This window comes from Peromyscus leucopus, chromosome 13 (genome assembly GCF_004664715.2).
Source record: "Peromyscus leucopus breed LL Stock chromosome 13, UCI_PerLeu_2.1, whole genome shotgun sequence".
NCBI lineage: Eukaryota > Metazoa > Chordata > Mammalia > Rodentia > Cricetidae > Peromyscus > Peromyscus leucopus.
Genome location: NC_051074.1, coordinates 32,527,440 through 32,541,262, shown reverse-complemented (window position 1 = coordinate 32,541,262; position 13,823 = coordinate 32,527,440). Strand labels below are relative to the sequence as shown.

At 41.2% G+C, this 13,823-nt stretch overlaps 1 protein-coding gene across 1 annotated transcript in view; it reads right to left on the bottom strand.

Annotated features, from left to right (window-relative positions):
- LOC114703303 (putative coiled-coil domain-containing protein 195) overlaps window positions 1-13,823 on the bottom strand; it is a 102,118-nt gene that overhangs the window by 69,945 nt on the left and 18,350 nt on the right. The window lies entirely within an intron of this gene.

Below are 13,823 nucleotides of genomic sequence, written 5' to 3'. Positions count from 1 at the left end.
AACTTCATCATGCTAAACATTAAATTTACCCAATTTATTTTTTTATACTAACGATTATTTACATCTATAATTTTTGAAATGACATTTCTCTACTAGAACAATGAATGAAACAAAAAGCCCAAACCTCAAACAAAGCATAAATAGCAATCAAAGAGTCCAAACATGGTACTGTTGAGATTGCTTCTTTTCACACAAGAGATTGCTATATAGTCTCTAAAAGGCCATTCCTTACAAAGGATCTATATTTCAATTTCATTTTTTTCCAAGGATAAGGCTAATATCATTCCAACATTCCTCATCACCCCAACATTCTTCTCTTCTTTTCTTCCAGGGGTCTTCCCATGAGCCCTTGGTAATGCAGCAAGGCCTATCCCGACTGAGGAAATTCAGACAAAAAGACTCTTACATTATCCTTTAATCCTTGTAGGAGGTGGAGACCTCAAAACAACAAGGCATCTCAGGAAGCATGAGGAGATTAATGCTGTCCTTAAGGCTCCATGGGCAGACTTGATGATCTTCATTCAGTTCGTCAATGTAGCTCCAGAATATGTTGATGAATCCCAGAGGATGCTTGTAGACAACATATGACAAGATAGGGCATATTTTCTTTTAAAAAATTTAAAATATGTTTGTGCGTATGCACATGTGTGTGCATGTGTATATGTATGAAAATATGCATGTGGAGGCCAAAGGTAGATGTCAGGTGTCTTCCTCTAATATTCTCCACCTTATTTCTTGAGGTGGGTTCTCTCACTGAACCCAGGTATCACTGATTCATCTGGAGTGGCTGGCCAGTGAACTCCAGGGATCTGCATGTCTCTGCTTTCCCCTGACACCAGTGTTGCAGACCTGCATCACCATGCTTAGCTTTTACGTGGGTATCAGGGTCAGAACACTGTTTCTTACGCTTGTATGGCAAGAAGTTTACTGACCAGTTTATATCTTCAGCCCGAAGACAATGTATCATTTCTAAGAACATACCACTACAACTTCAGGTACAGAATGCAGCCATAGATATGGCACATGCATTCCTTAATTAGAAAAGAAGATCAGGGACCATTCTCATTCATATTTAATATAGGTGTGTAGTTTTACTCCACACAGTAGTAACCCATTTGTTGTCTAATGTGACGTAGTCTGAAGAACTCTGCCCTGGCTCTGTTAATAGCAGTCTGAGTAATGACACTCTCTCCTACCTCCAAAGTCCATGTCCTAAACCACCCAGACTGTCACTGTGATAGTTTTTCTGTTACCATGACAAAATACCTGACTACACAACCTCTTAAATGAGGGGAGACTTATCTTGGTTCACAAATTTTCCTCCATGGTCATTTGGTTCTACATTTCTAGGCCAATGAAAAAGCAGTACATCATGATATCATCCTCCCAAGTGACTTGCTTCCTCTACCAAGGATCTACTTCAACTTCCACATCCTCCTAATGACAACATCCCCTTATGAATCCATCGTCAACCTATCAATGTATTGACTAGATCTAAACCCTCATGACATAATCAGTGTGTTCACTGCACTGGAGCCCTAGCTTTTAATGTATGAGCATCAGGGGCCATTTAGTAGCCAAAGCACAATCCTCTTCCTGACAACCAAAGGCTCATGTCCATTTCATAATGCAAAATGGCTTTAATCTCCAAGAGCCCCCATAATTGTACCAGTTCCTACATTGATCAAAAGTTCAAGTCCAGAGTCTTTGCTCAGAACACAGGTAAGCTCTTAGCTGTGTGTCTCTAGGAAATTAAAAAAAAAAAAAAAAGAAGCTACATACTCTATAACACAAGGCATGGAGCACAGGACCCCATGCCAAAGGGAGACAGAAAAGCAGCATCAGATGAAAGCAAGGGTAAAACATAGAAAGGCAGGCATCAAGTCCCTCTAACTTCCGGTGCATATTAACTGTTAAACTGATACTTTATCACAGCGATTTTTTTCTCTTTTGAAAATATAATTCATTGGCCTATTCCATTTACTAGCTTATTCAGTTAATTACCTGGCCTTTTCCCTCAGGATTGCTCCAGGCCCAGGAGAGTGGCAGAATGTCAAGCTTTACTGGTATAAAGTAGTCAGTGTGGAAACTGGGTTGGAAAGGTCCTCAAGGGCGATTCCAACTTCAGGAAGACTTTGCCTGCAGCTTGGCAGGTCTGTCTGTAACTGACAGTCTCACTGTGGAAAGGAGTCCTTTTTAGTAGGAATGTAACTGAAGAGAAATTGCTGGAAATTAATTGAAACCGTTGAAAGATACTCTGGTCTTCAAACAAAAGAAAAAGTACTTGTGTTATATTTTAAAAGTAGAGCCAGGTGGTGGTGGTGGTGGTGGTGGTGGTGGTGGTGGTGGTGGCGCACACCTTTAATCCCAACACTCAGGAGACAGAGCCAGGAGGATCTCAGTGAGATTCAGGACAGGCAGCAAAACTACACAGAGAAACCCTGTCTCAAAAAAAAAATAAAAAATAAAAAGACCCAGCACATACTTTTTTTTTTTTTTTTTTTTTTTTTTTTTTTTTTTTTTTTTTTTTAATGGGGAAGAGCTTTGAGGCCATGTCTGGTGTCATTGATTGCTTAAATCTTTGTCAGTCACTGAATAGTGACAAAAGGCTGGAATCATCTTATGCAGGATTTAAGCTGCAGAAAGGGTACTGGACCATGAAACAGAAGATGGCGTTTCTGCGATGTAAACAGGGTGTTTCTAACTCCCTGTTTCGGGTTTGGAGCCTGAATGCATCTCTACTTTTATTATCTTTGAAGGTGAAAACCACATCTTGTACCTAATGTTACTTCTCTCAGGAAAATTACCTCTTTAGTACTTCCTAGGGGTCGGATACTCTCAGTATTTTGCATAATCTAGCTCATTAAGTCTCTGAGATGTAGAGAATGCCAGAATATCTCTGCTTTATAGACCAAGGAGCTGAGACATAAAGGGACCTGTTAATGTTGCATAAGACCTTATGGACGTGTTAGGAAGAAGGCTGTCTGATTTCAATCCCATGTACCTTCCTCTGCAAGACTGATGACCAGTAAGGCTTTTCTTAGCAACCTCTCACCTTTACAACTTAAGTTACAGTCCAGCTGGAATGTTGCCGTCAGGAGTGGGTGGAGGGAACACAAAGGTTACTCCAGCCAAGGTCCACTTCTAGAGAGGCTGACATCAACTCCTGGAAGGTGGGACTTGGACAGTGAGGCTTCCAAGTGTGTCCTAGTTCATTTGACATCATGTTGAACCCAGGGTTGGAAGCCACTGATTTACACGAAGTTTCTGGGAGTGTTGAGACCTTCTCATCTTAGCTCCAGCTTTCAGAATGCTGCTTTTCTTAGAACAGCTTGTGGAAGAGTAACTTTAAAGGTTGAGTTTCTGGATTAGAGGCCAACCTTTAGTGTGGCCCTAGAAATAGAAGGAAGGCACGTGGAAAGACCAAGGAGCAAGTATTTGGGAAGATCACTCAAAAAGTAGACTTAGAACAGGATAGAAGTTTGTAGACAAGTTTCTAAACAGTCTTATTAAATAAGAAACACAGAGCCAAATACAGAGGTGCAAGCTGTAGAGATCAGAGCAATAGCCACCAACTAACCTTAGTTTACCACTGTGCCGTAGCTTCCCAAGAGAACCTCTTCCTGTCTAACCTGCACCTTTATTGCCCTCCTGTTCTGCCTTCTCATTGGCTCTAAGCTCAGTCACATCACTTCCTCATCACTGCCTGTCTATACAGACCTCCAGGTCTCTATGGTTGGTACTAGGATTAAAGGCATGTGTCACCATGCTTGGCTGTGTCCTTGAACACACAGAGAAACTCTGTCTGCCATGTGATCAGATTAAGGGCGCGGGTTACCACTGCCTGACTTCTATTTATGGCTATGACCTCTGATCTCCAGGCAAACTTTATTTATTAACATACAAATAAAATATCACATTTCAGCACAAATAAAATATCACCACAGGAGTTCCTGTTTCAAGAAGGAAGAAATATGTGTGGCGATGAAGCAACAGCTTGCCCCAGGATCAGTCCAGATGTGACCGTAAGCAAAGGTTATGACAGAGATGAAACAAGACAAAGGAAAACAAAACCCTGTAGTTGTGCAGACAATATGAAGCCATTCACATAATTGCTAAGGTACTAGAACTGGACAGGCGGTAATTGGCTTACGTCTTGGATACTCATCAACTCTTGCCATTTAGCCGATTACTTCCAGCGTGTTGAAAGGTATAGTGGTGAGAACAGAGGTTTTCCCCCTGCGCGGCCATTGTTCTCTTACTTCTCAGTGCCAATCTCTTGTAGCAGAGAACAGGGTTGATTGGATGTGATGGCTTCTATTAACTGTCACCTTGTCAGAATCAAAGACTACCTGGGAGACAGACTCTCCCGGGGGACACACCTGCGAGGAGTCATCTTAATTGAGTTAAGGGAGATGGGAAGGCCCAGGCTCAAACTGAGCAGCACCATTCTCTGGGGTTGCCATCCTGGACTGAATAAAAGAGAGAAGGAGAGTTGAGCATGAGCATCAGTTTCTCTTTCTGTCTCCATGGCACATACAATGTGACTAGCTATTTCAAGCCTATTTTTTCACTTTGGGTTCCTTGCCATGCTGGACCACCCTCTTGAACCATGAGCCAGATTAGAACCCTTTCCCCAAGACGTGCAGAGATGACCGGCCACACTGGCGGAAGCCCATGAACTGTAGACTAGTGGCCGTGGAGCCCCCATGGGACTGGATTAGGCCCTCTCAATATGGAAGACGATTGTTTGGCTTGAAGTGTTTGGGGGACACACAGACGGGGGGGGGGGGGAATCGAGAACCATCCCTGGTGCATGGGCAGGCTTTTGGGAACTCAGTGCCTGTGGTGTGACACCTTGTGCAGCCTTGGTGCAGTGGGGAGGGACTTGGACCTGCCTAAGCTCAGTATGCCAGGCTCTGCTGATGCCCCACGGAAGACCTTGATTTAGGGGATGTGGGGATGTGGGGTGGCTTGAGAGGGAGGGCTGGAGGGTGGGAGGAGGGGGGAGATTGGATCTGTGGGTAGTATGTAGAGTGAGTAGAAAATTTCTTAATTAAGAAAAATGAAAAAAAAAAAAAAAACCAGACCTTGATCTGGAGGAGGTAGGAATGGGGGGTGGACTGGGGGGAATGGGAGGGGGGCAGGAAGGGAGAGAACAAGGGAATCTGTGGCTATTATGTAGAACTGAATAGTATTGTAAATAAATAAAATTAAAAAAAACCACTTTTCCCCTTAAGCCGTTTTTGTCAGGATATTTCATCACAGCAACAGGAGACGAAACTAAGACATTGGACAAAATGTTACCTCAAAAATGAAGGGTGTTTCAGAGACCAGCATTTTCTTCTATATGGAAAGCTTTGGTTGTTCTCCCCAATTTTCCATCATGAGAGAGTTCTTAGTCTGTAGCAACTGTGCCAAAACTAAACATCCTAAGACTGAGGGAGAAAAGGAAAGATGTGGATCCAGGAATGAATTGTGCTCAGAATTGGAGATGAATGAGTGGGACTGAGGCCTAAATTCCATCCCTGCAGGAGATGGTTGGTGTACTTCTTGGGATGTTAAGACAGAGATGAGCGTCTGCGTGGGTTTCACAACATGGGACCAAGCAGTTTACAGCATGCACGTGTGTGTGTGTGTGTGTGTGTGTGTGTGTAACAGTAATAAAGAAGAGGTTAATAATTTGACAGGGAGTACAGGAGATACAGGAGGAATTGGAAGGGATAAAGGGAGAGATGGAAATACTACTGTAAATACAGTACTCATGTATACAATTCTTCAAAGATTTAAATAAAAAATAATTTTGAAGTAACCAAAAAGAGGAAGAAAAGGGGCCATTGAGGATGTGACTGGAAATATGACTTCCACAGGGAATCATATTTTAGAAAATCCTCATCAACAGAAAGTTTACTCTTTCTCTGAATTCAAGGTGAATGGTGTTGCAAGTTAACCGCTTCCAGTTGGGTTTTTAGTAATTCCAAATTATTAATCAGAAATATGAAACTTAGTAAAAGTAGTCTTTGTTCTCATTCTCTCTCCTTTTAGAAAAAGGCTGTGGTAGTCACTGAATGCTTGGTGTGTCTGTGGCATTAATGACAGAGACAGATACCACAGGAAAATCTTCACCTGGCCTTTTATTTATTCCAACACAAGGAGGAAGAGTGTTCTTGGGCTGTATGTGTTTTCTACACAGATTGAATGAATGGAGAATGTTGAAGTTAACTAGTACGCAGGCATCAGGAGGAGGTCTCTTTAGGAAGGAGCATCACTGAATCAGCAGTTAGTGGGACAGCATGATGAGAAGTATGTTTGTATATACAGACTAACCTTCAAAGTGTCCTCTCCTTTGTCTGCAGCTAAAATATTTTGAGAGAGAAGTCTCCAGGGAGTTGTTTTTTGTTCTTTATGTACAGCCTAGCACGGTGGCCCTAGAAGAGGTCCAAATCTATTATACAGGCTACATATTCCCAACATATTCCCATCTGGCAGCATTTGACAAAAGCTAAACATGTCTGCAAGTGTTCCTGTCCACCATCTTTCCTTCTTGAACAATGACCTTAAACTGAGCAAGACCAGTAGTATACGTATTTTTCCCAGACAGCATCTCATGGTTCAGAATGGCCTTGAGATTGGGATGCACCTGCCTCTATCTCCTGAGTTCTGGAATCACAGGTGTGTGCTTTCAGCTTTCTGTGGTACTGAAACCCAGAAAGGTGCATGTTGGTTGAGCTCTTTACTGAGCAACCCACATCTTCAGCTCAGAAATAGTTTTAAAACAAAGTCTGTTTATGTGTTCTTACCTTCTGTTTCTCTTTGGTGACATATGCCCAGCTCTGAGTTAGACTGTGAAGGCGCCGAGCTTCACTGTCCAAGAGGATTTCGTTTCTCCTAGCACCCATCTTTTTTTCTGAACCCCAAACTTCCTTATCCTCTTGGCATCCTCTAAATATAGCTTCCTGATCTACTTTCTGTTTTGGGATCTGTGCTTGAGAAATTATGTTTAAGTCAGAGTTGAAATCTGGTCTCCTAGAGCTTACATCTGGCTCCTACACATACTGTGTTTGACTTCCACAGACTTAAAAAAGTGAACATGTCAGTACTTATGAATCAGAAGATTGTGCATAGAACCTAGATTTTTTAACACCTCTTGACAAAGGGGCCAAATGGCAATACCACATAACAAAGATGACCAACCATGGTCCCTTTCAGGTGGGGCTCATGTGGGTCTGCTCTGGAGTCCTCACTCATTTCCATTACTTGTCTGTCCCTGGTAGGCATTTGATTTTCAGACTTAAATACAGATTACTGGAGGCCTGGTACATAACACCCTACAATATAACCTGGTTAGTGTATGTCTGAAAGTCATTTCATGTCACTTGTCATTCATTATATATAAAAATGTTCTCAGAAATCTTAATACTCAGTACTCTAGTAAGTCAGAGAAGAGAGGGTTTAATTTTAGAGTTTAGATTTTGATGACTGCATGGGCTTTTCTGTTTGTTTACTTGCTTGCTTTTGCTGGGCAACATTAGACTCATATAACAGTCAGTTCAGTTTGGGGTAATGACCATAAACAAAATAATAGGCACACACTGGTCATTGAGTCTGTCATTATGCTAGTCACTGCAATTTCCTAATTTTGACAGAATGTGAGTGGCTGTCATGCATTGCTTTTAAAAAGTCCCAAGTTTGAGTAATGTTTCTCACTCTTAAAAAACGAAAACAAAAACAGTCTAAATGTGAGACTCTACAGATGCAGTGAATGTAAATATGCACTAAAAAAAACTCATGGCAGCTTCATAGTTAACAGTTTAGCTTCTACTCAGTGTGTCTTTATTCCTCGGTGGATGTGTTTTTATATCTCATCTGTACCTTCCCCTCCGCTTGTAACCTGGTCCTGGTCTCCAGTCTGCTATGTTACAGTGAATATTGTTAATCCTGAACGAAAATGATAAAGGAAACATTTGATGCTATTATGTTGCTTTCACTTCCGGTTTGCTGCTTGCTCTCTCTCCATTCCAGCAGTCTAGCTGTGACTGTTGGAGACCTCTGCACAGGATCAGCATGGATCGTTCCTACCTTTGCCTGGCTATTGCTTCTCCTTTAACATGCTGCTGGAATCGGAGAGCCATGGGCCTCTCTGTTTTAGGTGTTAACAACAGCAGTGACAGGCATAGCTCTACAACAGAAATCCCCCTGGAATACTTATTTAAGAAGGAAAACTTCCAACCTCCTTTCCGTTTTCTACCCATCCAGTAGATCTGAGTCAGGGCCTATGGATCTGCATTTTAACACTGCCAATTTTAAAACAAAATCTTTGTTTGAAAAATGACATGGGTTTTTATAAATAAAGTTATTATAAACAAGAACAAGAGAGAGTCTATTGACCAAAAGCTCAGGAGTTGGGGTGCTCTGAGAATTTCAGACCCTTGAGTGATAATGATTTGAATTTCTTTTCTCTTCATAAGCAGCTGTGGTGTCTTTGCCTATGGTGGTTCTGAGTCCATAGTGTATTTTGGGGTATTTGCTTATGCTCACATGCCAGTGACTGGCTACTACTAATCAACGAGTATCTATCACAGAAGAAATCGGCTAGTAATGATGAGCTATCAATACAGCAAAAATTGTAAGGATCTCCATGACTTTCTTCTTTTTCTTCTTCTTCTTCTTCTTCTTCTTCTTCTTCTTCTTCTTCTTCTTCTTCTTCTTCTTCTTCTTCTTCTTCTTCTTCTTCTTCTTCTTCTTCTCCTCCTCCTCCTCCTCCTCCTCCTCCTCCTCCTCCTCCTCCTCCTCCCCCTCCTCCTCCTCCTCCTCCTCCTCCTCCTCCTCCACCTCCTCCTCCTCCACCTCTACCACCTCCTCCTCCTCCACCTCCTCCTCCTCCACCTCCACCACCTCCTCCTCCTCCACCTCCTCCTCCTTCACCTCCACCTCCTCCTCCTCCTCCTCCTCCTTCTTTTTCTTCTTCTTCTTTTTGCCATGAACCAAAATAGTTTTTCTAGGTTTGCTGGGACCTCATCTGGGAAGTGACCTGGTAGTGTTTCCAGATGGTACACAGTGCAGTGCTGCACACTCAGCACACACAAGTTCTAGTGTCACCTGCTAAACACTGCACACACACTTGCCCTTCACATTCAGCAACAAAACAACACGATCATTCCTATTCCTGGACTCAGTAGTGGGATCCTGAGGTTTTGTGTGCCTTACTGGACATTTGGGCCGAATTCTTCCTTAGGAAGGTCACCGACACAGACTGTGCTGTGCCAGTCTCCTGGGCATCTACTCCTCATTTCACACATCTTTTTCTGCAATGATGCTTAGCTGGTCTGTGGTCTGATTTGTTGAGTACTTCAAAGGATGCAAATTTTGGGGAACTGATGACCCATCCCTAGGTAACTGGAAACTGACTGTCTTTGTCTTCTCCCTACATGGAACAAATTAAGAGAGAGAGAAAAAAAAAGACATTTTAGTGAAACTTAATATGTAACATTTTCTGTTTTTCCAGTCATTGAATACTGCCCGCAGTGTTAAAAGTTCATTTCAATGTATCATAATACTTATTTTCTTAGTTGCTTAATAATAACGTGAGAATGTATATTGGAACTGGCTTTTTAATTAAGCCCTGTGTATAATGCTGACAAAAACGTAAAGTCATGTTGAATATCATGCTGTTTTAGGCAGAGTCTCACAGTTCTGTGGTTTAATTATGCCAGACATATCCAACTGTGGAAGCACATATTAACTACAGATCAATCTACTTCTTTTGACTCTGAGATCACAGAATGTCCATTGTGTGTTAACCACAAAAGGGCCAAGGGAAAAGAGCAACAGCTGGTGTCATTTGAGGGACAGGATCCCTCCATTTAGCTCCCTTCTCCTTTTACCCCCCCCCCCCAGTTTTATGTAGGTTTCTGACCTTCCCCAGGAGAAATTGCTCTGAAGACTCAGTCTAAAGAGCAGTGTTTGAAAGGATTGCCTTGTCTTCACTGTTGTTTGCTTTTGTGGTGGTTAAGGGTGGAGCTTCACAGAATGGCATTTCATGGCCTGCATCTCAGAACACATCTGCACCTTCCCTTGGGAAGAAGGTGGACCAGGGCTTCCATGGGTTAGGATCGATAAAATAGTAACCACCGCTGCCAGTTCATGACCCGCACACTCAACTATTTCCCTGTGCTCCACAAACACTGTGAGGTAACTGCTGTAATGACTCCCATTGCACCAAAGAATAGACTGTGGCAAATGACACATTAATAACTCTTTCCAAGAACACACTATTCGAAAGTGACGAAGCTAGGGTTTTAGCCATCTCATCCCAAAGGCTGTCCTTCCTAACCACACCAATGTGGAAAAGTACAGATTATTTTTATTAGGATAGGTCTGTTTTTTCAAATCAATAAATTTAAGTAAAAATTATTACATTTATTTATTGTGTATATTTGTGTCTGTGTGTACATATATATGCATTTGTATGCCATGGGACACATGTGGAGGTCAGAGGACAACTTGGGACTCTGTGTTCTCCTTCAACCTTGGGGGTTCTGAGGTTGGAACTCAGATCATTGAGTTTGGCAATAAGTGCCTATGAGATTAGTCACTGACCCTCTAACCAGTAAATTCAATAAAACAACATCTTTATTTTTGCTTTTCATTGTCTACCTGGACCCAATTCCTTAATTTTATTAACAACCTGAAATTACTTATCCTTTAAACATAGAAAGAAAAGATTGAGTTTCCATATCAAAGTAAAATTAAAATTTCCAACTTTCATTTTGGAAAGCTTGGGTTCTTAGGCACGTTGATTGAAGCATTGTTCTGAAGAAGGATTACTTTCATGGTATAATAATGGAAAATATCACAAGCAAATTAGGCTTAATGTCTGATATTAAAAATCCAGCTACAAAAAAGTTGGTCCTCAATTTATCTTTGTAAAACCCTGAAAGTTGCTAGAAAGGAAGTGAACTTTCCAAATCAGAAGGATGATGACCTGCCATTTTACCAGTTAATTCCTGAGTATGTAAGAGATAGAGTTAAAAGAACTATAATAAAATACATTAATTCCTATTAAGTGATTGTCTGTCACTAGAAGATTTTTGTGCCATTCCAGATGTTGTTTTTAAGCCAACCCCACACTTCTTTTAATACAACCTCACACTCAATAGTTCAGATTTAACTAACTTGTAATTCAAACTGGATTCTGTTCTCCAGAGTTTATTAGCTGGCAGCTTGGAAGCTGGAAACCATTTTGGTTCAGAAAGACAATACTTTGTAAACATTGGCTGGTTCCCTAAACTGTCATAACAAATTGAAATGGGAAAGCTAATAGTACTGTAATGCTCAGCACCATGGATCCTCTTAAGTTCAAAAATTAAATATTCTAACAGTCGTTATATAATTTCAAAATATATAGATACAAGATAGCCATCAAAATCTAGAGAGTAGTCATTCATTCAGCTAGTAAGGTAATCAACAGTTTTCCTTCTGTATACGCCAAAGTATAACATATACTTTGTACAGTACAGGCATTTTTTACTTAAAAATTTTTGCAAGTATATTTTATAATGTTCAAGTTATATGCTTTTACCTTTTATTATTTTTTTGCAATGAATAATAGTCAACTAGTTTTGTAAAAGCACCGAATGTTATATATGCATACATACATATATACATACATATGTGTGCGTATTTGCATATACTACATATGTGTATATGGTATAAGTTAATTTGCATTATTAAAAGAAAATAGCCCATCTCTTTCTTTCCTCCTCTTCTCTGAAGATACATGGTCGCAGGAACTCAACTGTTTAATGTGTACCTTCTGTTTCCATATCCCATGTCTGACTTGTTAACAGACTTATCTGTCTCCAACTGTGAGATGCACCTAGAAACCCTATCTACAGTGACTTTATAGTCTGAAGTCTGCTCTTCTTATTTTGCTATTCTTGTCAGTCTTTTCACAATAGAGCTTTCTACATAATCTGTTAAAAAAAAAAGGATCAGATTAAGCAAGAGAGTACTTGGCCATGCTAAGCTTCTTCCTTGAGCTTGCTCATCCTGTTACCTCTTCCTGAAACACAGCAGTTTTGATCCCCTTAACTGGGACTTTTGCATCCAGCTATTCTCAACACCTGGGGAGTTCTCCTCTCAGATACTTTGGGCTCATTCCCTTTCTCCCTTCCCTGGTTTTGGCTACAGTACCAAGCGTTTTAGCAATGGTCACTCTTACAACCCTTCACTTCCTTTTATTGCCTTATTTCCCTCTGTAGCTGTTAACATAATATATAGTTTATGCATTTTTGTTCATCAATTATCTTTTCTGAAGAAACACACTCCAAAAGGGATTTTTGACAGTTGTTCCCTGCTGTGTAGCAGGGCCCAGAATCCTGTCCGGAAGGTGATATACCTCAGGGCACATTCATTGAATGGTGGATAGGAGTGTAGCAAAAGTAGAGAACCATAGACAGAAAGGATCAAAACCGAACTCATGATGTCATTTACCCCTAGGGAGGGGCAGACACAAAAGACCTTCCCCTTACTAAACTCTCATTGATGAATTCACTGGTGTTTGTAATCACTGAGGACCTGTGTCTTTAAAATTTTCAAGACATTTCTCAAAACCAGATTTTCAATAATTAAGGGGGCAAGGTAGTATTGCATAGCTTCTCCCCAGAGTCCTCCATGATGTATTCTGCTGGCTGTCCACCTTCATTTTTTCCAACTCCTACAGTTTTTCCCTAAGTTGTGGTATCTCCAAGTTTATGCCTTTTGTTGTTCTATGGGGTCTAACTTTTCCACTTTTCTTTGTCTGACTAAATCCAACCATCTTTATGACTCAGGGTAACTTTCTGTTCTCTAGTGGAACTTTGTACAGGCGACACACCATTTTCATTCTGTCTTTTGAAATTGAAGTGCCTTGGCCTCTGCATCCCACACCCAGTGGGAAGTCTGCACTCTTTCCAATACTTAGAAGAATTCGTGCAGGCATGTGGTTATTTCTTGATTTGATTTCCTGCCACCACTAAACGCAGTGACTCATGTATTCTTTCAGCAATACTGCCCCCCCCTTCACTGTGATAAGCCAGTCACGAAACCCATACTCCCTTTTCTTTATTTTTCTACTTGACTCATGCAAGACAGATGTGTAGAGACATGGCCAGAGTCAGAGATTTACTGGGGGCAGGACGGAAGAGCTGGGGGAAGAAGTCATACTCCTGAGTGGTAGACTTTATAGTAGACACTCCTGCTCTGGAGGGGCCCTTGACTCTATCCATGCAGTGGCTGCTAGCTGTATTTCATCCTTAAGACCCCAAGCTTCTCGGTCAGTTGTTTCAACTTCCTCTACTTCTTAGGCTTCTCCCAACTCCTACTATTTACTTTTTGTAGCTAAAACCCAAATAAGTGACAGAAACAACTTAAGGGAGCAAGATACATTTTGATTCACAGTTATTAGAGGGTTTAAGTTCATAGGTTCTTGTCAAGTGTTGGTGGGCAGAACATCTTTACCGTCAGGTTCAAAGAAAAGTTTTACTTCCCCAAATTCCAGCACCTATTTCCCTCTCCCGAAGATGCCATTTCCATACACTATCTGTGGTGCCAATTAGCACAGCGAAGCACATGCTGACCTCTAGGCTTCCTCAGTCCCACTGTGGTTCTTCTCAGTTCTTCTTACCTTGCCCCTGCTCTAGATTTTTCTAACTTTCTAAATTTTTCCTCCTCCAGCATCTCATTCCCTTATACTATATCAGCTGTACACCCTATTTTTTGTCTTCTTGTCTTGGTCCCCTCTCTCTTGCTCCTCTCTTTTTGTCACCCTTTGTCTTTCTCTC